This window comes from Acomys russatus, chromosome 25, assembly GCF_903995435.1.
Source record: "Acomys russatus chromosome 25, mAcoRus1.1, whole genome shotgun sequence".
Taxonomy (NCBI): Eukaryota; Metazoa; Chordata; class Mammalia; order Rodentia; family Muridae; genus Acomys; species Acomys russatus.
In genome coordinates this window covers 52,271-79,583 of record NC_067161.1, presented here as the reverse complement: position 1 = coordinate 79,583, position 27,313 = coordinate 52,271, and the positions used below count along the sequence as shown (strand labels likewise).

General features: G+C 37.0%; 1 pseudogene; it reads left to right on the top strand.

Moving 5' to 3' along the window:
* Positions 1 to 6,477: 6,477 nt before the first annotated feature.
* LOC127208590 (vomeronasal type-2 receptor 116-like) overlaps positions 6,478 to 27,313 on the top strand; it is a 36,628-nt pseudogene continuing 15,792 nt past the window's right edge.

The window sequence follows — 27,313 nt, the reverse complement described above, 5'->3', positions numbered from 1 at the left end:
TATTGATAAGCAGAAAGTAAAATGTTACAAAGGATGGATTGATGACTCAGCAGTAAATAGTATGTCTTGCTGTCGTAGAGGACATGATTCAATATCCAGTCTAATCCTGACAAAATTATTTTCTCAACCACCTGTAACAAGAGGTCCAAAAAGCCCAAACTGATGCTCTCTTTTGGGGTGTAAGGTTATATGAACTCATATGTGCACAATATGCAAAGATGCACACCTACATACATGCACACTACTGAAATTACATCATTTTTAAAGATAAAAAATATTACAAATAATCATCACTAGGATTTGTTTTTATATTTTAATTTTTTATTACTTTTCATTTTTACATGTATATTTATATTATTACACATAAATAAAATAAAGTACATATGAGTAGAATCATAGAACAATCAGAAATTATATAAATGTTATATTCATAATGCTTCAGCTATATGTATTTGGCATTCTTGAAGTAAACATCTTTCCTATCTTGTTGGGTCTAAATTTGTGAAGGTAAATCAGTATTTATCATATCTCATCTTTATCAACCTAAAGTATCTATCTAGACCTAAAAACATCTTAACCCCTAAACACTAAGGCTTAATGGTAAGACTGAAGTGTCTTTTCTTCAATCCCATCAGAGACTTGAGAAGGAATAAAACTTGATTACCTGAGTAAACTGGAAGTGCAGATTAGCATCTCCCAAAATGAAAAAAAAAATTAAAGAGACTGTTTGCTGCAGTCACCCAGTATTCTCTACAACCTTGGAGTATCATTGTCAGCCTCCTGGCCTAATATATGTGACAGACATATTTGTGACCCAAGTCTAATGAAGACTGGCGTAACTTTATTGGGAGATTTTTCCATTGACTCTGCCTGCACTGAAGCTTGCCCATTTTTACACATAATTTTGTTTATGGAACAAATCAAGATTCAAAGCTTTGCAAATAAAGAGTTGACATTGACTTTTATAATCAACATGATCCTTTCTTATTTGTAACTGTGTTTTTCTTTTTGTTAGGAGTTGTCTTCAGACTGTTTTGTTTGTTTTACACAGGGTTTACTTTTGTTGCCCTGGGTATTATGGTACAAGCTCTTTAGGACAAACATCTTTCAAACTCATACATCTGCCTGTCCTCATCTCTTAATTGCTCTGGTTAAAGAACATAACCTATGTTTAAATCTATACGTTTCTGAATTTATTTATTCACCTTACATCACAATAGGAGACCCCTCCTTTCCTACAATTCCCATACCTCCTCTCTCTTTCCCAATCCTTCCTCTCATACCCCTCAGAAAAGGGGAGTCCCCACACAACAACCGACTCTGCCACATCTAGTTGCATCAGGACTGAGCAGGTGCTCTTCCCTGGTGGGCTGACAAGGCAATCACATCAGGGATAAGTGATGAAATATCAGACAACAGAGTCAATGGAAGAGACAGCCCCATTCTCCTTATTGTGGCACCCACATGAAGACAAAGCTGCTCATTCGGTATATATGGGTAGGGGGCCTAAGTCTAGTTCATGCATGGTCCTTGGTTAGTATTTCAGTCTCTGTAAGTTTCTTTCAATCTTGGTCTTTTTGTGGAGCACCTACACCCTCTGAGTCCTTCTGTCCTCCCTCTCCCACTCTACTATAAGGCTACCTGTTCTCCACCCAATATTTGGAAATAAATTTCAGCACCTCTTTCAATCTGATCCTAGGTGGATCCTCTCTGAGGACAGCTATGAGAAGGCACCATAGCAAGCAAAGCATCATTAGCAGTATTAACAGATAGTTTTATCCCATGATGAAAGTCTCAGGTTGGGCCAGGTATTCTTTGTACATCTTTCAAATTTCTCTTTAACTTTATACCTGCATATTTTGTAGACAGGGTACATATTGGGTCAAAGATTTTGCAGGTGGGTAGGTGTTTCCTCTGACCCTAAATTAAAATGTGTAAATGAAAGATAAAAAGGAAGAAAGAACAGTTGGGATACACATTTACTTTCCCGAAGAGCTTGACCAGGCCTATTGGAGGCAGGGGAAAAATGATCAGGCTAGGAGGGGGACGTCCTATGATTTTCACCTCTGTTTTTTTGAGAACTTTTTATCTTGAACATGCAGTGAGCCTGTGATTCTGATTACTGACCACTCCTGATGATAGGTAAAAGACACACAAATGTAAAAGGAACATGGTCCTATCTTCCAACCCATTTTATAAGTTGAGTAAAATAAGGAATCAAAATCAGGCCCAGGCTAAGTCGGCTACCATAAATGAAATGACTCCACGGGAGGCTCCATTGCACTCTTCTCCAATCAAAGCCTAACTCTAAGCAGGGTAAAAGAGTGCTTGATTGTCTTACCTCACCAAGCTGAGGTAAAGGCTGTCTTGACTTCAGACATCCATTATCAGGCCAAGAAACATACTGAAGCCTTTCTTTAAAATATGGAGGATCTGGGTGGCATAACAGGTTGCAACTTCTGTCCATTTCAAATCTCCACAGACAATCTTGTATTATGGAACCACATAGCAGGCCCAGACTATCTGTTACCATTGATCAATACCTCTATGGATGTCACCCTGACCATTATTCCCATCCAAGCCTAATAGTATTCAGGGTGCAATAGTCCATAGCAGTCCCACCCAATTGTATGTTTTGTGCTTATGTTCTTAGTATCTTGTTCTGGGGACAGCTAGGATGTAATTAGTCTGTATAAATTGAAGTTTCCCATTTTCATCCATCTCAGGACCTGGTTTATCTTCTGGAATCTGTTACCCAGACAAGGAATCAGCATATCACAGCTGTCCATCTGCTCAGCCTATCTCGAGAAACCCATGTACCTGAAATGGGAGTAAATGTTTCTGTCTTTAGCTCTAAGAACTCACTGAATATGGGTGACACATGAGAAGGGTTATCTGTGTCTCTTCACTCTAATTTCTCATGAAAACACTCACATATCAATTCTATTTGTGATATATGCTGATATAAATTCCCAACTACCAAGGTTCAGGTAAGTAGCTTTAGGTTAGACCTGTAATGACTTTGTGGAGGATGGAGCAACAGAGCCTTATACAACTCCACAAAAGAATTGAGGGGGAAGGACATCACCTGAATTAAAAAAAAAACATTGTTTCAGTTTACCATAGGAAACATCTTTCCTGGTTTAAGGAGTGAGCCCCCAAGCCTGAACACATCAAACAGGCTTGACCTGCCTGCCCCCACCTCAAATTCACATCTTGTGTTGAAGGTTATCTCAGCTATGCTAAAACTCTCCTCCTAAGGTTGAGCAAACTTTGTAACTCATATAACTTTGGGAAATAACCACATTTGTTGCTTTATTATAAACACTTCATTGCTTCCCACATGAACAGCCCCTAGCCTGAAGATTCCAAGAGCCTAATAACCAGCAGCCAAGTCTCAGACAAAAGGACATTGTACAGCCACAGGTGTTGTTCAGGGGCAATACACTTCCCTCACATACACATGACCTGGAGTTTGTCCTCAGTCATGAAAAATGGGAATTATTATATCAGAGAATCCAGGCATTTTTGGAATTTGTGCTTCAAGCTGGGTTGGTTGGAAATATCTGAAATCCCACACACTGGGGAGGCTGATGACAGAGAATCATAAGATGGGTGCCACCCTTGGCAATACAGCCAAGACTGCAATCAAGCCTGACTCCCTGACTTTCATCCCCAGAATCACACTGAAAAAAAAAGAGGATCATTTAACCAAGTCCATGAATTGGCACACATGCATACACATTACATAAATAAATAAATGTAAAGTATTATGTAAAATAGTTGTATTTGTTTTTGAGTGTTCAGCACACACAAGCAAGCGATTAATGAGAAGATGATTAAATAAACAACTGAATGTAATCTAAGCCTCTTCCTCCTCTCTCAATAGTCACCTCCATCTCCCAGTTTTATTTTTCTATCCTTAAATTCTAATCACCCATCAGTCATCTAAAAATGAAATAATAAAACTGAACATTTTGAAGAAAAATGTATTTCGTTGTATAAAAATTTCACTTAACACACATTTTCAATGTGAAAGATGTCACAAAGTTTAAGAGAACAGCCTGGACTTCTAGAGGCCATGAGTTCAATTCCCAGCAAGCACATGGTGGCTTGCAACCATCTGCAATGACATCTAGTGCCCTCTTCTGGCCTGTAGGTATATATATATATAGGCAGAAGACTGTATACATAATTAATAAATAAATCTTTAAGAAAAATCTGATTAGAATCAGAAGAAACAGGGGTCATTTAGATATGAAGGGGCATCACCAGTAAATACAAGTGGAGATGGCTAGCACCTTGAATTAAGCTGCAGTCTAGAGACACAGACAAGTGCAGAGGAGAGGTGAGTATAATTAGGAAATTTCTTCTTCAATTATCAGCTCAATACCAATTCAGAGGAAAATGATATCGTGGTGACGTTAGCTAAGACAACCTACCAACAGGGAACATGTATACTGAAGAGGCCAACCTCTATTTAGACTGGATTCTTTGTAGTGAGTACGGAACAAAAAAAAGCCAAAAATACTTTGAACCAAAAATTATCCCTGTCTTCAAGATGTGAGGGATAAAGAGTGAGAAAAATTGAGGAAATATCCAAGTAATTCATAACAACACCATGCAAGAGAGCGAACCTCTGACACTATTAACAATACTCTGCTATACTCGCAGACAGGAGCATAACATATCTGTCCTTTAAGAGGCTAAATCATGAAATAATTTGAAATGAATGTTGAGATTAACATCCAAACATGGCAGAGCACACAGTTTGTGGAAAAGTGGAAGGAAAGAAGGCTTTGGAGGGCACACTAGCTCCCCAAGAAGACAAACAAAGCCAAATAATATATACCAAATTTGCCTTGATGAGACTAAAGCATCAAACAGCAGCCATGTATGGACTGTACTTTTGCCTGAAAACACCTGAAGAAAATGGGATATGGGTGACAGGTGAAGCCAGTATTTAGAAAAATACAGAAGAAAATACAACAGTTATTTCAGAAATTGAGCAAGAGCAAACACACAAATGACATAGAATCAAAAGGAGGATTCTGAACTGAGGAATGAAATCAGCAGGAAGATTAATACCAGATATGGATGACAGAGAGATAAATGCTAGTTAGGTACCTGACACGTGTGATTGATTGTTCAATAATGAATCCCACTAAATTGTATAAAATTTTAAATAAATAATACTTATTACACACTAGAACTGGATTCCATGCTCCACAACACATAGTGGACATTTCACTTGCCACTCAAAGTTGATTTTATTTTCTGTCTCCCTAGGAAATAGTTCTCTGGTCGTTTTCCTTTCTATCCATGTCTTAGCACTCCAAGAGGGCTCATCACAGAACCACAGGTGATGTATAGGTTAAACGATGTTTCTTAATTATACAACAAGTCACAGAGAAAAATGCAAATTTGTGTTTGCATCTCAAATGCTAAATATGGTGTATTAGCACAAACCCAAGAATATTCTTCACTTGTCCTGGTTTTCTTGCAGTCCATATGCATTTCAAGAAGCTCATGAACATGCAATTATCAGTAGATGAATAGAAAAATTACATAAGAGTCTACAGATTAAACACAGTGTTGCTTCCCAGTTGTGATTTGCTTCTGAGATTCTCAAGACAATACTTCTTCACATCCATGACTCAAATGTAAAATGAGAAAAAGCAATTTAGTAAATAAAAAATAATGTGGAAGAAATGGGTCAGCACACAGTATTGAATTTGAAAATGGAGAACCTTTAAATATCAACCTTTAATTTGTAAACAAACTCTGGTTCTGTTATGAACTAAATAAATTTGAATATAGCAATACTGAGTATATTTCTATATTTTTCCTGTTTACTGATTTTCAAGATAATGAAAGCAAAGGCTTTGTTTGGATAATCTGTACCAGTGCAAAGTGTAGCATAGTCCCCAATATGCATGCTTTTTGAGTCTCAATTGCTCTAAATGTGCACAGACCCTTTATGAATTGGATTTTACAATACAATTCCCAATGTGTCCCCATAAATTAGAGTGTTGTGAGTCCTTCCTCAACTATTTCTGCATGTCTCATTGTTGATCATCTGACGCAATACACTGAGATCATTTATAATCTTATTCACATAATCATTATGTTAGGATATTCCAAGGAACAAATTTGAGCAAAAGACTTTTCTCCCAGGGTCTTTAAATTTAAAACAATGAGTGACTTCATGAAACCTGGGACTGAACTGTTCACATATTCATTTACCTACCCACTCTTAGCCTATGGCCTGTGGACATCAGGTGCATAGCCCCAAGGAAGAGGGTGTTGAAAATCCCTCGAGGAATGAGGATCAATGTGAAAAGCAAGGAAACAAGAACATTCAGCAAGAGTCTCCTTGACCAGGGAAATAAAAGCAGGTCAAAAAATATAGGTGCTCATTTCATGTACTGATGGCGGTTCAGATTCCACATTGCCCAGGTTTAAGGCAGGACAAGTATGTGTGCTTTGATTTTCCATTTCTTGCTCCTGAACATCCCCCTTCTCCTGGCCAGTTTCATTCATCCCAGGTGCTATTGAAGAATGAAGTTGAAGGAAGATAAAGACCTGGACTTGGGGGCAAATTGTGTCTTCTTCCTTCAAGCAACCTCTGAGACAATAGGCAGAGAAGATTGGAACAAATATCTGAATAAATTGTAAGTGCTTTTAGAATCTTCCATGTAAATATCCTGACACACATTTCATGAGGTATTTGATGAGGAACATAGCAATACTCTCAGTCTTCTGTCCTGTTCTCACAGCCTGCATACCAAGAGTGAACTATCACTTCTTTACAGACACTTTCATTTTTTTCTACTTTTAATTTCTTTCAGGAGTTTTGTGATTTTATTTCTGTTAGACACTTCATTTAAAGCTGTAGGCTGAGTCAAAAGACATCTCTCACAGTGACCCAACATATATAGTCCTTCTAATCATACCATAGCCAGGGATGTATGACTCAGAGCAATCCCATGTATTTCAACAAGTTTTATCCTAAGTACATTACAATGAATAGCTATATATTCTGGTGTATCTCCTAGAGCATGTAGTGTTTGTAGTGTTTGTGTCAGCAGTGTTTGTGCTACACATAACTCTTGAGAGCTTCCACATAGATACAAAGACACTCTCTCCAATTCCTTGCATGTAGTCACACTATGGTTTCTGAAGCTGTATTGAGAATGGAAGTAAGAGATCAGGTTACTGAGAGCTATGCTCCTGTTGCTCCATACTTCCTTGTATAGTTGTACAGAGACTAGCTTTTATATATAACCAAGGTGAGTTCTTCACACTCTTGGACTGTAAAGGATATATTTAGATTCTTTGAAACATGAGGTTATCACTCACACTGTTTACAGTTTAGATCCCTTTTTTGCTTGCCTGAGCGGCAGTTGTGTCATGTGATAGGTGACAACACATGAGAACAGACAGAGAAGCTACTTACTAATTCAGTTCTGCCATTATTTTTTATTATTATTATTTTTTTTAGTTCTGCCATTATTTAACAGCCATACGTCTTCTTCCTTTATGTATGAATTGTCTATTTACTGAGACTTAAGTCATATGTACCTCTTTCATTTCTCTTTCAGTAATTTTGCTATGCATAGCTGAATATTTTAGAAATATGGGATGAACTCTCTGGAGCTCTCTGGTGGAATTTTGAGGGTCACTTATGTACACTATCATATCATCTGCAAATAGGGATAATTTGACTTCCTCCTTTCCCATTTGGATACTCTTGATCTCCTTTTGTTGTCTTATTGCTCTGGCTAGAACTTCGAGTACTATATTGAAGAGATATGGAGAGAGTGGGCAGCCTTGCCTTGTTCCCGATTTTAGAGGAATTTCCTTGAGTATCTCACCATTTACTTTGATTTTGGCTATTGGCTTGCTGTATATAGCCTTTATTATGTTGAGGAAAGTGCCTTGTATCCCCGATCTCTCTAAAACTTTAAACATGAATGGGTGTTGAATTTTATCAAATGCTTTCTCTGCATCCAAGGAGATGATCATGTGGTTTTTTATTTTCAGTTTGTTTATATGGTGGATTACATTGATGGATTTCCATATATTAAACCATCCCTGCATGCCTGGAATGAAGCCTACTTGGTCATGATGAATGATAACTTTGATGTGTTCCTGTATTCGTTTTGCAAGTATTTTATTTAGTATTTTTGCATCTATGTTCATAAGAGAAATTGGTCTGAAATTCTCTTTCTTTGCTGAGTCTTTGTGAGGTTTAGGTATCAATGAGACTATGGCCTCATAGAATGTACAATAACAGACTTGATGAATAAAGCAGACCCAATGTTCATCTCACTCAAGAAGTGCAACTCAGCCACAAAGATAGGAATTACCTCATGGTAAAAAGTTGTAAAATGTTCTTATAAGCAAACAAACAGAAGAAACGAGTTGAAGTAACCATTGTAATATAGAATAAAATAGACTTTCAACCAAAATTAGTAAAAAGAGATGAAGAAGCACACCTCATACTCATCAAAGGAAAACTCAACCAAGATGAAGTAAAAATTCTGATCATATTTGCCCCAAATACAAGTCCACCTACATTTGTAAATGAAACAATAATAAAGCTTAAGCCACACATCTTTGCCACAAACTAATAGTGGGGACTTAAACACTCCCCACCCATTAACCAGTGGATAAGCAAATGAAACTGAGAAATAATTATAATAACAGATGTCATGTATCAAATTGACCTAACAGATATCTAGAAAATGTCCATCCAAACACAAGTGTTATACCTTCTTCTCAGGACCTTATGGAACCTTCTTCATAATTGGCCAAATAGTAGGTCACAAAGGAAGCCTCAACAAATACAAGAGGATTGAAATAATACATTGAATATTATCAGAATACTATCAAATTAGCTGGACCAGAACCACAACAGAGATAACGAAATGGCTATATACACATGGAAACTGAAAAACTCTCTACTGAATGACTGGGTCAGGGAAACAATAAAGAAAGAAATTATGGATTTCAAAAAATTCAATGAAAATGAAGGTACAACATACTCAATTCATGGGACACATTGAAAGCATTGCTAAGCAGAAAGTAAGTGCCTTCATAAAGAGATTGGAAACAGCTCATACAAGCAACTTAAAGAGACATCAGGAAGTGCTAGGAAAAAATGAATGAGAAATACCCAAAAGGAGTAGATGGCTGGAAACAAATAAACTTGTGGGTAAAATCAATAAATTAGAAACAAAGAGAACAATTCATAGAATAAACAAAAACAATAGTTAGTTCTTCAAGAAAATTAACAAAACAGAAAAGTAACTACAAGCTGGAGAGGCATTATTCAAATCAACAAAATCAACAGTCAGTAAAGAACAATGGAAACCACAAGCACACATCAGAGACGGCAAGATAACTAAAGGCCAGTGAGACAAAACAAATGATAAAAGCCAAAATAAAATGACACCTCCAAAACAAAGTTATATAAAAGCCATCAGATCGGGAAACTCTCAGACAACTAGAGCAACGAAAATGACCTCTAATCCTTCATAATGAAGAAAATAATGGAAGAAAGATATATAATTAATGAAAAAAAATACAGGATGATAGAGCCAAACAATTTGAGGAACTTAGAGAGGACCAGATAGAGGCCAGTAGAGAGGAAAAATTACTGGAATAAATTCAAGAAAATGCAAATATTCAGTTGAAGGAAATCAATAAAACATTTCAGGACTTGAAGATGAAAATGGAAACAATAATAAAAGCACAACCTGAAGAAATCTTGGAAGGAGAATTTAGAGAGGAAAACAGAACCTGCAGAGGCAAGCAGACACACACAATATAAGACAGGGAAGTAAGAATCTTAGGTGTAGAAGATATAATAGAATAAATTGATGGAACAATTAGAGAAAATGTTCCTAACATAAAACAGTCAAGGAATCAAGTAGAGCATGAAAACATGAAAGCTAAGAAGAGGAATTGAGGAAAGATAAGATGCAAAGATCAAGGCCCAGGATAACATTTTCAACAAAATTACAGAAGAAAACTTTGGCAATTTCAAGAAAGAGATGCTTATAAGCATACAAGAGGCCTACAGTGCACCATAGATGGTAGACTATAAAAAAAAAAAACCTGCTGCCACATAATAATGAAAACACAAAATGCACGGAAAAAGAAAAATATTAAAAGCACCAAGAGAAAAATGGTCAGTAATCTACAATTGCAAACTTAGCAGAATCACATCTGAGTTTTCAGCAGAGGCCATACAAGCCAGAAGGGGCTGGACAGAGGTCTTGCAACCACTAATAGTCTAGACATGCCAGTCCAGATGACTATGCACAGCAAAATTTTCTTAACAATGGATGAAGAAAATTAGATAATTCATGAAAAAATAAACGTAAATGATACCTATCAAAAATCCATGCCTAATGGAGATGATAAGAGGAAATCTCCAAACCAGAGGCTAACTAAACTAAGGAAAACACAGGAAATAAATAACTTCACTTTAGCAAAACAAATGCAGACAAACACACTCTCACAACCAACATCAAAATAAAGAACCTAACAATCACTGGTCATAAAAATCTTTATTTCATTTTTATTATTATTAAATTATTCAGATTATATCTCAATATTATCTCATTGCTTCTCTCCTCCCATTCCACCCTCCCTCTTTCACAGACAGAAGGGGACCTCCTCCCCCACCATATGGTCACAGACTATCAAGTCTCATCTTGGTAGCCTTCCTATTCTTTCTCTGAGTAATATCAGGCCTCCTCACCAAAAAGGAAATGGTCAAATATGGGCCTCCAGAGTTCATATCAGAGTCAGTCCTTACTCCCACACTACTGAGGATAATGACCTGTCCCTTGTCTATATCTGATTTTACTATATATGTTGTCTTTGATTGGTGCAGTAGCTTAAGCAGACAGCCTGGGTCCATATCTGCCGATCATGATGTGCTTCTTGTAGATTCCTAGGACTCTCTGGATCCTTCTATTTCCCTATTCTCATGTTCTTCTCTCACCTAGAATTACAATAGGATGTCCCGCATCTATCCCAATCCCATAGTAATTAAGACTTTCACATAATTTTCAGGATTTTATTGTTTTTAATAGCTGAGTATTATTCAATAGTGTAAATGTACCACAGTTTCTTTATCTATTCTTTGATTGAGGGACATTTAGGTTGTTTCCAGGTTCTGGCTATTACAAATAAGGCTGCTATGAACATGGTTGAGTATGTCCTTGTTTTGTGGTGCAATAACTTCTGGGTGTATTCCAAGGAGTGGTATACCTGGGTGTTAGGGGAACCCTATTCCCAGTATTCTGAAAAAGCACCAGGTTGATCTCCAAAATGGTTGTACAATTTTGCACTCACACCAGCAATGTTGGAGTATTCCCTTTCTCCACATACTTGCCTACATATAATGTCAATTTAAATTTTGAACTTCTCCATTCAGATGGGTGTAAGATGGAATCTCAACATAGTTTTGACTAACATGTCTCTGTTGACTAAGGACGTTAAGCATTTCTCAACCATTTTGAGAATTCTTCATTTAGTTCTGAGATCGATTTCTTGATTGGATTATTTGGTTTTGTGGTGTTCATTTCTTGAACTATTTATATATTTTGGATATTAGTCATTTGTCAGAAGTAGGGTTGGTGAAAATTTTTTCCCATTTGTAGGCTGTCACTTTGTTCTGTTGACAGTATCCTCTGCTATACAGAAGCTTCTCAGCCTCACGCAGTCCTATTTATTAATTGTTCACTTTATGGCCTGGGCCGTTGGATTTCTGTTCAGGAACTTGTCTCCTGGGCCAACAAATTCCAGCCAGAAATTGAAATATATTACTTAAATTTGCTTTGAACCAAGAAGAGAATATGGAATGCTTCTATATAATGCCCCATTCATAGAATAGCAGCACATGAAGAATTGCAGATTCCACTATGGGGGATCTAAAAGGTAGCGAGTAACTGTTATGTGTGTCAAAATTTGGAAACATAACTGTCAAGGCTAGCTACTATACACAGTATAGTGATATCTCATAAGAGAAGGAAATAGACTAAATTTCAATAATGAACACAATTATAGTAATTCATGTGCCCTGAAACAGCACTATAAATGATACTTTAAGAACTAATTCATAATTATAAATAAGATGAACAAAAATTGTCAATGCTACATAAAGGTAACACTAGAATGGCAGAAAGAAAAACATTTATTAGAAGGGAATCAATATCACAGTAACAACATGTAGAAATAATTAACAAATAATTATAATAAATAACTGAACTGTAGTAGCACATTCTCTAATGGAAACACAAAGGCAATAAGAATTGCTTATGGGAAAGACAGGTTTGTTGCCTCCATGGGGAAATCAGAAACTCATTCACATACATGAAGAGAATAGTTCTATAAGAGTAGTGGAAATGTATTGCTGTGAAGTGTCATAGAAACTATTAGAAAACAATCTCTACATTGGTTATGTATGGAATAATTCTTGGCTAAACACCTACCAAAAGAACTCAGCAACAAAAGAGAAAGATTACTGTCTTAGCATAACATGACTTCATTCCTGGAATGAAGGCATGGCTCAACATACATATATCAATTAGGATTGATTGATCACACAATTCAACTCAATTATAGAATTACATTTTATCCACAATAAATAGCAAAGTATTCAAACTGGGAAAGGAGAAATGGACCAATTATCCATGCAGTCCCCAATTTCAATGTTCATTGTCATGCAAATGACCATCAAGTTCAATATTTTATTTTAACTGAATTTTTTATAATTAAATTACACAATCTTTATTCAAGTGTTCCTGTATTTCTAGGCCCTACAGCTCAATACACAGAAATTCAGTACTTTCTCACCACAAATAAACCAGGATTTGCTCACTCACCTCTTATTCTCTTTACACTCAGCTTGTCAAAGTTTACACTGTCAGATTATTGGAGGTCATGTTTGGTTTCTGAGATTCTAGGACAAATTTTCCTGGGTGCATGGGTCTTTTAATCTTAAACTCCTAATCTGTTGCTGTGATTAAATACTGACCCTAAGAAAAAAGAAGAAAAAGTTGATTTGTCTCACCCATGACTGTCAAGGGAAGACAAGGCAGGAATCTGTTAATTGGAACTAAATCTAGACCTGATAATGCTCTGCATACTGGCTTGATCTGGTAGATTTCTCATAGAACCCTGCCTAGCAAGAGCACTTCCCACAGTGGGATGGTCACTCATATGTAATTACCATGGAATGAAATGCCTCACAAATATAGGATCAGTCTAGTCTGCTGGACATAATTTCTCAGATAACTTTGCTCTGCCTTTTTAATGTACTTGATGTCAACTTAATCATTAGCTAAAAAAATTGGGCTGAAGTTCTGTAGTGTTTGTATACAGCACACTGTCAATTTTTGTTACTACTTTTTTAGGAACTGAGAAGCAATTCAATTTTTCATCAATTTTGTTTCCATATATTTATATGCTTGACACTATACAATGTACTAAGTGACCCGTGCTCCATCCATTCTTGTTTATAGAATAAGGTCATTCACAACGCAACAAGCTAATATAATATATATGGAAGAAGTAGGTAAAAAAAACTGATATCAACATGTGTCTAATTTTTCTCAGATATTGCCTCTGACTGTGTTCCTGGATTCAGAAAATTCTGGAAAGAGGGAATGGCCACCTGCTGTTTTGAATACAGCCCATGCCCAAAAATGAAATTTCTAATGAGACAAGTGAGTGTTGCTGCTGTACAGAAACCGTCACGTTTATGATCATATCCTACCCACTTTGAGATACATAACTTGTGAAAAACAAAAGAGACAAATAATATATATATAACTTTCCTATATAGGTCTTTGTGGAAATACATATATTAACAATTTCCTGAACAACAGCAAAGAATAAACGCTTATGTGTTTATGGACACTATGACTAATTTTCAATTGAAAGAGGATCACATTTTCTCAAAGAAAGATTTTGATAATCAAACTTCAGTTGCAGGAATTGTATAGATTTTCTTAATGATTTATCTCTTCTAAAACTCTATGTGTATAAAATTTGACTCTTTCTGCTTCTGGGTTAACTCACTCATTATGATCATTTCTAATTCAATCCATTTTCCCACAAATTTTGGGAATTCCTTGTTTTTAATAGCTAAGCAGTATTCCATAGTGTAAATGCACCACAGTTTCTTTATCCATTCTTCTACTGAGGGGCACTTAGGCTGTTTCTAGGTTTTAGTTATTATGAAGCAGGCTGCTATGAACATGGCTGAGCAAATGTTCCTGTTGTGTGCTGGAGCATCTTCTGGGTATATCCCAAGGTGTGGAATAGCTAGGTCTTGAGTAAGCCCTATTCCCATTTTTTTTAGATAGTTCCATGTAGGTTTCCAAAGTGGCTGTACTAGTTTGCATTACCAAAAGCAATGAAGTAGTGTTTCTCTCTCTCCACGTCCTCCCCAGCATGTGGTGTCACTTGAATTTTTGATCTTAGCCATTCTGATGGGTATAAGATGGAATATCTGAGTTGTTTTGATTTTCATTTCCCTGATGACTAAGGTGGTTGATCATTTTTTAAGTGTTTCTCAGACATTCGATATTCCTCTGTTGAGAATTCTCTGTTTACTCCTGAGCCCCATTTCTCATTTGGGTAATTTGGTTTGGTGGTGTTTGATTTCTTGAGTTCTTTATATATTTTGGATATTAGACTTTTGTCATATGTAGGGTTGGTGAAGATCTTTTCCCAGTCTGTAGGATATCACTTTTTTCTGTTGGCAGTGTCTCCTGACTTACAGAATCTTCTCAGCCTCAGGAGGTCCCATTTATTAATTTTTGACCTTGAGGCCTGGCCCACTGGTGTTCCGTTCAGGAAGTTGTCTCCTGTGCCAATGTGTTCAGCATCCTCCCCACTTTTTCTTCTGACTTAGTGTTTCTGGTTTTATGTTGAGGTCCTTGATCCACTTGAATTGAGTGGAGAGTGGGGTCTGACTTCACACAAACTCTGGTAACCCATATTTGACCATGACCCCTGGATGAGGAAGCCAGATGGCACTCAGAGGAAGGATAGCAGGCTACCAAGAAGAGACTTGATACCTTATGAGCATATACAGGAGGTGGAGGTCCCCCTCCATAACTGTCATAAGGGAGGGAAGTAAGGAGATAATGGGAGGGAGGAAGGAATGGGAGGATACAGGGATAGGATAACAATTGAGATGTAATAAGAATAAATTAATAAAATATATTAAAAAAATTCTATGTACATTAGATTCTACTCACGGATTTTAAAAATGTTTATTTATTCTCTTAGCATGTCTGTATGTGCCCCTACATGATTTGTGCACTCCACATATGTACAGGATTCCGTGCAGTACAGAATATGTCATCAGACATGCTAGATCCTGTCATGCCACTGTTGGGTACCAAATACAAGTTCTCTTATAATAATAGAGAGGGGAAATACGTCTCTTATAATTATGAGACTCTAAGAATGAGATGGAAGACATTTTGTAATATCTGAAGACCAATTTTCAAATGTCCGATGTTATGTAATTCTAAGTATGGGGGGATGATTCTTAGACATGATGTAGGAAATATGAGGATCCTTGTAACCAGCAGGTTATATACTGCATCCAATTAATGTAACAATGTTATAGCTTAGAATAATTTACACAGAAAGAATTTATTTCAAAATATTACTACCACCTACACACAACATGTTAATCAAATGATTATTTAGTTAGAAGTGGCTAAATGCAAATAGCCAATGGAAAACTTTTCAAGTATTTTGCCTGTCATCCTACATAATTAAATGAAAGTTCTTAAAGGGCACTAGTGGCAGTTGAGATGACTCAGAATCTAATTCTCTTGACACTGAGGCTGACGAACTGAATTCATGCCCAGGATCCATGTAGAAGGAGTAGGTAACTAACTCCTAGAAGATGGCTTCTTACATACATGCATTCCAACATACAACATTCTCTAAAACAAACTACATGGAATGAAATTGTTTTAAATGTAAAAAACAAATAATAGTAGAAGTGATTTATATTAACAAATAATCACAAAATTACAAAAAATTATTCTTATCACTTTAATTAGGTTTATGTTTTGGAGGAAGGTGGATGCATGTAACAAATGCACATGCAGGTGAAAGGCTATGAAAACACATGTATTGAGACACCTGATGTAAGTACTGGAATTTGAACTCTGATTTTTTGAAAAATATGTATATTCTCTTTACAGTTGAACCAACTAGCTAAGGTGTTTAAAAACATTAATTAATTATATGTATCCATAAATACATTCCTCTAGATAAAAATAATGAAATAGCTTGAAGTACATCATCACTCTCCGCAATAATACAGTGACTGGTAGAATTTCACACACATATATTTCAGTTGTCATTCTGGATCTTGCAACTTATGAATGGAGTATTATAGGAAAATAAAAAAAGTGCTGGTTACCATATTGGAATCCTTGTGTTACCTTGCTCATGTTGTTTTTCTATGTGTATTTCACCCTTGAGTTCACTCACAGAGACTGGGTTCCATAGAGTTTAACAGAAGGGAGGAGGAATGGGCTGAATGATTTCAAACAAAATGGAATCAAGATCAAAGGTTTTAGTGTTCAGTAAGTACAGAGTTTTCTACTTTCATTGTTAACAAGTATCAGGAGTCCTGGTTCCTATGACCAGATAAGAATACAACTGAGAAAAGTGTTATTTAATATTTTGCAGTTTTCAATCATTAACTTTATATTCATATGTCATTCAACTCTCACTCTCACCTACTACATGCCCTTTATATCTCCAATAAAACTCAGATTCATAAAATTTCTTATTACTTCTACATTCACACACACACACACATAAACACAAATATAAACCACACACACAACACACTCATTCCATTTATGTTAGTGTGTTTGGGCTAGTGAATTGAAACTCAAAAATTTTTGACAGATCTTCTCCAAGTAGAAGGCAGAGTCTCCTTCTGTCATAGAGGCAACAGTGATAAAACAGTCATTAACCTCAGGAGACAATGAATATACAGAATTTCTTATTTTCAAATACACTCAAGTACATTGTCTCTAAAGAATTTACCTTTCCTGAACTCAAGAGTCTAAATCATTTCAGTATAACACGAAAAACAATGTAGAAAACAGTACTTACAGAAAACATTATAAATTATATCATCACCAAAATTCAATAAAAACAGCAATGATTGCTTTTTCTTTAAAGAGAGTGAGTTGAGTTACAAAAAGAGTATTAAAATGTACATATTGCTATTCTTCTCTAATATTCTATCAATAAAATGCTGAAGCACCACTAATAAAGCCTCCTTTTCTCCATCAGATGTGGATCAATGTGTGATGTGTTCAGTGAAGCAGTATGCCAACCCAGAGCAGAACCACTGTATAGACAAAGATGTGGTCTTTCTGAGCTATGAAGATCCATTAGGTATGGCTCTTGCCTTAATAGCCCTGTGCCTCACTGCATTCACTGCTGTGGTTCTTGGGGTCTTCGTGAAACATCATGACACTCCTATTGTAAGGGCCAATAAATAAACCCTCAGCTATTTCTTATTTATATCACTCATGTTGTTTCCTCTGCTCCTTCCTCTTCCTTGGGCGCCCAAACACAGCCATCTGCATCCTGCAGCAGATCACATTTGGAATTGTATTCACTGTAGCTGTTTCCACAGTTCTGGCCAAAACAATCACTGTAGTTCTGGCTTTCAAACTCACATGCACCAGAAGAAGGATGAAGTATATCCTAATATCAGAGGTACCTAACTACATCATTCCCACTTGCTCCCTATTTCAAGTAATTCTGTGTGCAATTCGGCTAAGATCTTCTCCTCCATTTGTTGATAATGATGCACATGCTGAGCATGGCCATATCATCACTGTGTGCAACAAGGGCTCAGTTACTGCATTCTACTGTGTCCTGGGATACTTGGCATGCACGGCTATGGGAAGCCTTACTGTGGCTTTCCTGGCAAGAAACCTACCTGACACCTTCAATGAAGCTAAGTACCTGACATTCAGCATGCTCGTTCCTGCAGTGTCTGCATCAGCTTCTTTCCTGTATATCATAGCACCAAGTGTAAGATCTTGGTTGCTGTGGAGATCTTCTCCATTTTGGCTTCCTCTGCAGGGATGCTTGGATGCATCTTTCTTCCTAAGTTCTACCTAATTTTGTTAAGACCAGAAAGAAATTCTATCCCAAAGATCAGGAAGAAATACTAGTCCTAAACTTATATAATATGAACTACGACTGACAAATAATGGTTCTGCACAACCACCAAAGAGCATATCAATGCAATATCTTCTTGTTTTTAGAATGACTGTCACACTTTTTTCTAATGGTGATGCTAGTCATTATCATATCTACTAATGTTATCTACCTTTTCATATAAGCATGGGATAAATCATTTTTTTCATTAGATTTAGCTCTTTGGCCTGTGTACATTGTGGAAATATTCTTTTCTGCTCTAATGTAAAAAATTCACAATAAACTAAAAGTTTTCTTTAATACTCAGATGAGTGAATGGCTTTCATTACAGTTCAATAGTGAGAATAAAATACAAGGAGGTTTCAGAGAGTGAACTATTGTTTCCAGGTGAAGTTGAAACAATGTTTCCCTTAAAGGGGAAGGTAAAAAGCCCCTAATAATAATCTATGAGTTAAAGAAATATAACTTAGAAGAGAGAGTAATGTCTTAATTAACAAATAAAAAGGTACAGCAGATGGATTGATCACTTACTAGTTAATAGTATGTCTTTCTGCTGTAGAGGACCTGATTCAATATCCAGTCCTGTGTTGAGAAAATGATTATTCTAAACACCTGTAACAATGCCTCCAAAAATAAAGTCAAAGTGATGCCCTCTTTTGGACAGCATGGTTATGTGAACTCATAGGTGTACAGAAAAATATACTAAGGTACACAGTTAAACACACACATGTACATACATGCACACAATTCAAATTCCATCATTTTTAAAGTAGTAATACATTCCAAAAAACTTGACTAAGATTTGTTTTTCACTTTATAAATTATATTTCTTTACATATACATTTATATTATTAAACATTAATAAGCTACATACAGCAGTGAGTAACACAGAACAATCAGGACTTTTTAAAATGTTACATCCATAGTGTTTTGGCTACTTGTATTTGGCAATCTTGAAGAAATCATCTTTCCTGTATTGGTGCATCTAAAATTCTGAATGCAAATTAATATCTTTCATATCTCCTCTCTACCAATTTAAAGCATCTATATAAACTGAAAAACATCTTAACCCCTAAACGACTAAGATTAATTGAAAGATTAAACTATCTGGTCTCAACCCCATCAGGGACCTGAGGAGGAATAAAACTTAATTACGTACATAAACTGGAAGTGTAGGTTAGCAGCTTCCAAAATGAAAAAGTGACTGAGACAGTTTGCTTTTTGAAATGTCAGCCAAAACTCTTTATAATATTTGATTATCATCTTCAGCCTTCTGGCCCAATATCCCTGACAGATATATTTGTGAGTCAGGCCCAGTTGAGGACTTGCTTACACTGTTTTGGCCAAGTAAGCCATCAACTCTGCCTCCATCCAGACTTACCAGCTTTTGGGGGGAATTCTGCCATGGAAGAAATGAAGACTTTTTCCCAGTGGCTGATTTGTAGCATTTGAATCCATCTCCATAAGGAGGTTCTTTGGTGCTCACCATATTATTTGAGGTAGGCTGGGTTTGCCAGTGTTTAACCTGTCTTGTTGTCAACAAATCTTTAAAACAATAAAAATATCTTTAAATGTCATATTCTGTGGGTCTCTGAGGCTTTTGAAGACCTTTTCTAATGATTTCACCTTATATATCTATAGAATAATATCTATCTGTTTAACCTAGCATATGTATACTTGTGATAAAAATAGACTTATAATTAACATGACCATGATTTGATCAACTAACAATTAGCTTGTATCAATTATCCTAAACAACCTTCCATAGCACATTCAAGGTATTGGAATAATCCTTGTATTTTACTTGAGTTGGATGTGCACAATACCTCATATTAGAGTAGAATTTATATATAGTATTTGAAGAATAATCCTAAATTTGACTTACATTTTTCATAGAGAAGATTTATGGAAATCAGGGAGAAATCAGGTATACACAGTACAAGTACAGAATGTAAAGTAATAGTGTTATCATATTTCAAATTACAACATTAAATGAAACAATGCAGGGTACAGAATACACAGTAAAGTCGTCATCACTTTTAAGTTATTATCTTTGTATCAGTATGCATGTGCCCTCTTTGTCAAGGTTCAATGTTCTCCCATAAATGGTACTTATGACTAACACCTGTGTACCAAGACAGTTTTTTATTTAGTTATCTTTTCTTATATCTGAGCACCATTATCTGGATCTTTTTGAAACACTTTATTTCTTTGTAAGCCATAATAAGAAATTTTAACTAATGATTAATTCTTAGCCATGTTTCTTCTAATAAGTGGAGCAGAACATAGCAATAAACTCCAAGCCTGAGTGGTCCCTGGCTGCAATCCCAAATTAGGTCATCTGATAGCAACGTTGTTATGCCTGAAAAGTCCTGGTATTGGAGTAAAGTTAGGAGAAAGAATAGAGACAGAATATTCCAACACAATGAACAAAAAAGAAGGCTAAAATCAATTTCTCCTGGCAGGAACATCAGCCCATTCCAGGAGATTCTCCTTGGGTAGGAGTTGTTGCCTCATGTTGTGCAGTATTTGGCACACAGACTCCATTGGAGGAGTCATGACATGAGAGGATATAAGGGTGGCTCTGGCTGAGACTCATAGTAGCAGGGTTCATGGAGGCTGAAGAGGCCATCCTGTAACTAGGCATAACTCCTAGTGGAAGGAGGGGAACATCAATGCACCCAGAAAAATGTCGACCCCAAGCTTACCCTGCCTACACGAAGTGCAGGAACAAAAATAAAGCAGAGATTGAGGACATTTCCAAACAATGCCTGGCACAAACTGAGACCCATCTCATGGGAGACAGACAACCCTGACACTATTAGTGGTACTTTGCTGTGCTAGCAGACAGGAATCTAGCATTGCTGTCCTCTGATTGACTCCACCCAGCAGTTGATTGAAACAGATGAGTGACCCCCAGCCAAATATTGGATGGAGCACTGGTGGAATGTGGAAGAATTAGGGCAATGTTGGAAGACTCAGAGTGGACAAGAGCTCCACACAAAGACCAACAAACCAATTAATCAGGGCCCAGGGGGACCTGTTGAGACTGGAGCTCTAACCAAAGACCAGGCATGAACTGATTTTAGTCGCCTACACAGATTAAAGAGATGAGCAGATTCGTCCTCATATAGTTCCTCCAGTAAGGGGAATGGAGATTGATTCTGACATGGACTCTGTTGCCTGCATTTAGATCACTTATGTCCACAGGGGAAGAGTATGCACTCAGTCCCGATGCAACTTGCAAAGTTGGGAGTGTGGGTAGCAAGGGCGTCCCTTTTTGTGGAGTATGGGACAGAGAGAGAGGAAAATAATAAGGAAGGGTGACACTTGGCAGAGCAGAGGTAGGGAGCTATGATTGGGATTTAAAATGAACAATGTATTTATCTAAATACACAAAAAATTGGATACAAATTTGATTAGAGAATTCTCAACAGAGGAATCTCAAATGCCCAAGAAGATCTTAGAGAAATGTTCAATATCCTTAGTCATCAGGGAAATGCAAAACAAATAGAATCTGAGATTCCATTTTACCCCCATCTGAATGGCATGGTCACATAGACTGAAGAGGCCACTGTCTTACCAGACAGGACTCTTAGTAGTGAGTGGGAAACTGCAAAAGAGCCAAAACCCACGTATGCTTTGAGCCAAAGTTTACCTGCCTGCAGGATATGAATGGATAAAGAGCAGAAATAGAGGGAATGTCCAAGTAATTCATGGCCACACCCTTCTGGAAAGGGAAGTGGAATCGGGACTGTGAGAAGAGCTAAAAGGTTTGGTTCAGGAGGAGAGAAGGGAGGAGTCTATGATTGAGATGTAAAGTGAATAAATAAAGAAATAATTTAGTTAAAAAGTTAAACTAAACAGACTTACCTGGAAATACCAACATTTCTAAGAGTCTTAATGTAACAATGTGTCTCTGTATTTGTTATGTCTGTGTGTATGTGTGTATACAAGTGTACATATATTATTGCAGAAAATAAGCATGAGATTTTATTTGAGAACTGAAAATGTCTGAAGGAATTGTGATGGGGTGACATGTAAAGTCAGTTTGTAGAAAAACACAGAAGAAAATGCCAGAGTTCTTTCAGAAATTGAGCAAACGGAAACACACAAAAGACATAGAGTCTAAAGGAGGTTGGTTGAATTGAGAAATGATATCACTAGTAAGATTAGTACCAGATGTGGGTGACGGAGAGGTAAATACCAGCTCAGAACATGACACATGTGAGTTCTATAATGATACCCGCTAAATTGTATAAATGTTAAAATAAATAATTATTGCACAATAAAGTGGGTACCATGTTCCATGTTAAGTAGTGAAAATTTCACTTGCAGCTTGAGAAATGAAAAATTTCGGTGTTCTTAGGAGATTTTTCCCCCTGTGGTCACGTTCCTTTCTACTCAAGAGAGCTTGTCACAGATATGAAGGTCATGTATATGTTAAGTGATGTTTGTTAAGTGTACCTCAAGACACAGAAAAATTCAAACCTTGTGTTCTCATCTCACATGATAAATAATATGTATCAGCAACCAAACCAAAGGATTTTCTGCATCTGTCCTGCTTTTCGTTCATTCTGCCTCTCTTGCAAAGACCTTATGAGCTCACAATCATAAGTAGATGACTAGGAAATTTGTATAAGAGTTTAGACATTAAACACAGCGTTGCTTCGTAGTTACTATTTCTTCTGAGATACACAAAACAATGTGGAAGAACTGGGTCAGCACATGGTACCAGTTTTGAAAATTGGAGGATTTAAGAGGGAGATAATGATTTAGAACTCAAATATGCAGCTGACATTCTGGTTAACAATGATTGGTTTGGAGAAGGACTGCTTGGTATTTAGTAGTATGTGAAACAAGGCACAAAGTTTTCATATTCTCTCCAGATCTTACTAACTCTTTAAATATAAACCTTGAAGTTATAAAGTAACTCTGGTTCTGTGATGACCTAGATAATTTTAGGTACAGAAAGATCAATTATATTTGTGTATTTGGCTGTTTTCTTGATTTTCAAGACAATGGAAGCAAAGGCTTTGTTTGAATATTCTGTACATGTGAGAAATATAACATCGTCTGCATTGTTCATGGGTTTTAGTCTCTTACTCTAAATGTGGACAGTCTCTTTCTGAAATGGACAATCTCCGAGGTATCCCCATGAATTGGAGTATTGTGAGTCCTTCCTTAACCATTGCTGCATGTCTCACTGTTGATCATCTGACACAATACACAGAGATCCTTTCTAATTGAGTTCCCATAATCATGTTGTTAAGAAATTTCAGAGAGCAAATTTGAATGAAATACTTTCCTCCCAAGGGCTTTAAACTGTAATACATGAGTGATTTCATGGATTGTGAGACTGAGCTATCCACATATGTATTTAGCTACACATGCTTATCATATGGACTGTGGACATCAGATGCAGAGCCCAAGGGAAGAGGGTGTTAAAATTTGCTCCAGGAGTTAGGATCAATGTGAAAAACAAAAAAAGAAAAATATGCATCTGGAGTCACTTCATCCAGAGAAATAAATACTGGTCAAAAAACATAGGTACTCATTTGATGTGCTGATGGCAGTTCAGATTCCACATTGCCCAGGCTTAAGGCAGGACAAATATGTGTGCTTTGATTTTCCTTTTCTTCATCCTGAACATCCCTCTTTTCCCATCTAGTTTCATTCATCTTAGGTGCGTTTGGAGATAAAGAAAAAGATTTTGTGATGAGTTGTATCTACAATTTTCAAATAATTCATATGCCAATAGATACAGAGTATTGGAATGAATATCTGAATATACAGTAAGTGCTTTTTCAATTTTCCATGTAAATGTCCTGACATTTTTTATGGTTATCTGATAAGGATCAGAGGAATACTTTGACTTTTCTGTCCTGTACTCTCAGACTGCATAACAAGAGAGAATCATTACTTCTTTACAGACATGTGGCTTTTTTGACTTTTAATTCTTTTCAGGAGTGTTCTGATTTTATTTCTGTTAACTTCCTCCTTTAAAGATGGATGCTGAGAGAAAAAAGTTACCTCTTCAATGATCCATCATATATGGGCCTCCTAAACATAGTTTCCATTGTACTGTACACAGTGATGTATGACTGAAAGCAATCCCATATATTTCAACAAATTTTCTCCTAGGTACATTTCAGTAAATGACTATAGAGTCAGTTGATGCCCCTTTCATCAGTGTGTGTCTCCTACTGCATGTGCTGGGATCAGCAGTGTTTCTGGTACACATATCCCCTGGGATCTTTAACATAGATACAAAGATGCTCTCTCAAATTCCTTGCATGTAGTCACACTATGGTTTCTAAAGCTGCATTGATCATGAAAATAAGAGATCAGTTTACTGGGAACTATTTTCCTGTTGCTCCATACTTTGCTTTTATAGTTGCAAAAACAGCAGTTTTTCTATATAAATAAAGTGAGTTTTTCACACTCTACATAACATAATGTATGCTTGGACTATAGTGGATATGTTAGCATATTTGATAAGTGGTGAGGATATCACTTATCTTGGTAACAGCCTACATCCATTGTCTCTTTCATGAGTGACAGTTGTGTTATGTGATAGGTGACAACACTTGATAACAGATAATGAAATTATCTACTAACCCAATATTGCCATTACTTATGAACCATCATCTTCTCCATTTATGTCTGAATTGTTTATTTTATGAGACTTAAGTCATATTTATCTCTTTCATTTGTATTTCTATACTATTACTATGCATCCCTGAACATCCTATTGGGACTCTAGATGAGAGAAGCATGGGAGAATGGCAAAGTAGAAGGAGCCAGAGGGTTCTAGAAACCTACAAGTAGAACATTATGATAGGCAGATTTGGGCCCAGGGATCCTGCTCAAACTAAGGCTCCAGCCAAGGACAATACAGGCAGTAAACTTTAAACCCCTACCCAGATCTAGCCAATGGTCAGAACAGTCTCCACACTTGAGCGGAGAGTGGGCTATGACTTTCTCACGTACTTTAGTGCTTCACATTTGACCATGTCCCCTGGAGGGGGAGACCTGGTGGCACTCAGAGGAAGGACAGCAGGTTACTGAGAAGAGACTTGATACCCTATGAGCATATACAGGGGGAGGTAATCCCACTCAGGAACAGTCATAGGGGAGGGGAATAAGGGGAAAAGGGGAGGGAGGGAAGAATGGGAGGAACAGGGATGGGATAACCATTGAAGTGTAACAAGAATAAATTAATAATAAAAATTAAAAAAAAAGAAATTTGGGATTCATACAAATTTTCTGGATTGCTCAGAGTTGTTTTCAAACACAGAACATTGGACAACTAGGCCACTCATCCAGCTTAAGTAATTGATGTTTTCCAACATTAGTTGTAGGATATAGTGATTGAAAGTACAAGCCCTAAATCCAAATCCCTTTTGCTGTTACAGAAATTCTCAATAAAAAATATCCCACTTAGAGATAAAGAATATTCTAATATGGCCCATTTTACAAACAAAAACACCACAGAGGTACAATATACAAGTGGAAACTGATGGTATTGTATTCTAAGTGAATCATTCCAAAGGGTATAGTATGTTTGGTGGCTATTGGTCAGACAGGACTTGACAAGGGAGAGACAGGAACTATTTTTCTCATAAACAAAATATTCTATTATTATTTTTTTTATTAATTTATTCTTGTTACATCTCAATGTTTATCCCATCCCTTGTATCCTCCCATTCCTCCCCCCCCATTTTCCCATTATTCCCCTCCCCTATGACTGTTCCTGAGGGGGATTACGTCCCCCTATATATTCTCATAGGGTATCAAGTCTCTTCTTGGCTACTTGCTGTCCTTCCTCTGAGTGCCACCAGGTCTCCCCCTCCAGGGGACATGGTCAAATGTGAGGCACCAGAGTACGTGAGAAAGTCGTATCACACTCTCCACTCAACTGTGGAGAATATTCTGACCATTGGCTAGATCTGGGAAGGGGTTTAAAGTTTACCTCCTGTATTGTCCTTGGCTGGTGCCTTAGTTTGAGCAGGACCCCTGGGCCCAAATCTGCCTATCATATTGTTCTACTTATAGATTTCTAGGACCCTCTGTATCCTTTTATTTTGCTGTTCTCCCATGCGTCTCTCATTTAGAGTCCCAATAGGATGCCTTCCCCTCTGTCCCAGTTTCCTGGTAAGTGAAGGCTTTTGTGGGACATGCCCCTTGGGCTAGTATGCAGATATAAGTGAGTATATACCATTTGATTCTTTCTGCTTCTGGTTTAACTCACTCATTATGATCATTTCTAGCTCAATCCATTTATCCACAAATTTCGGGAATTCCTTGTTTTTAATAGCTGAATAGTATTCCATAGTGTATATGTACCACAGTTTCTTTATCCACTCTTCTACTGAGGGACACTTAGGCTGTTTCCATGTTCTGGCTATTATGAATAAGGCTGCTATGAACACGGTTGAGCAAAGTTTCTTGTTGTGTGCTGGAGCATCTTCTGGGTATATTCCAAGGAGTGGAATAGCTGGGTCTTGAGGAAGCCCTATTCCCATTTTTTTGAGATAGCACCAGATAGATCTCCAAAGTGGCTGTACTAGTTTGCATTCCCACCAGCAATGAAGGAGTGTTCCTCTCTTCCCACATCCTCGCCAGCATGTGGTGTCGCTTGAGTTTTTGATCTTAGCCATTCTGATGGGTGTAAGATGGAATCTCAGAGTTGTTTGATTTGCATTTCCCTGATGACTAAGGAGGTGAACATTTCTTTAAGTGTTTCTCAGCCATTGGTACTCCTCTGTTGAGAATTCTCTGTTTAGTTCCAAGCCACATTTCTCAATTGGGTTATTTGGTTTGGTGGTGTTTAATTTCTTGAGTTCTTTATATATTTTGGATATTAGACCTTTGTCAGATGTAGGGTTGGTGAAGATTTTTTCCCAGTCTGTAGGCTGTCACTTTGTTCTCTTGACAGTGTCTCCTGCCTTACAGAAGCTTCTCAGCCTCATGAGTCCCATTTATTAATGGTTGACATTAAGGCCTGGGCCGTTGGTGTTCTGTTCAGGAAGTTGTCTCCTGTGCCAATATGTTCCAGGCT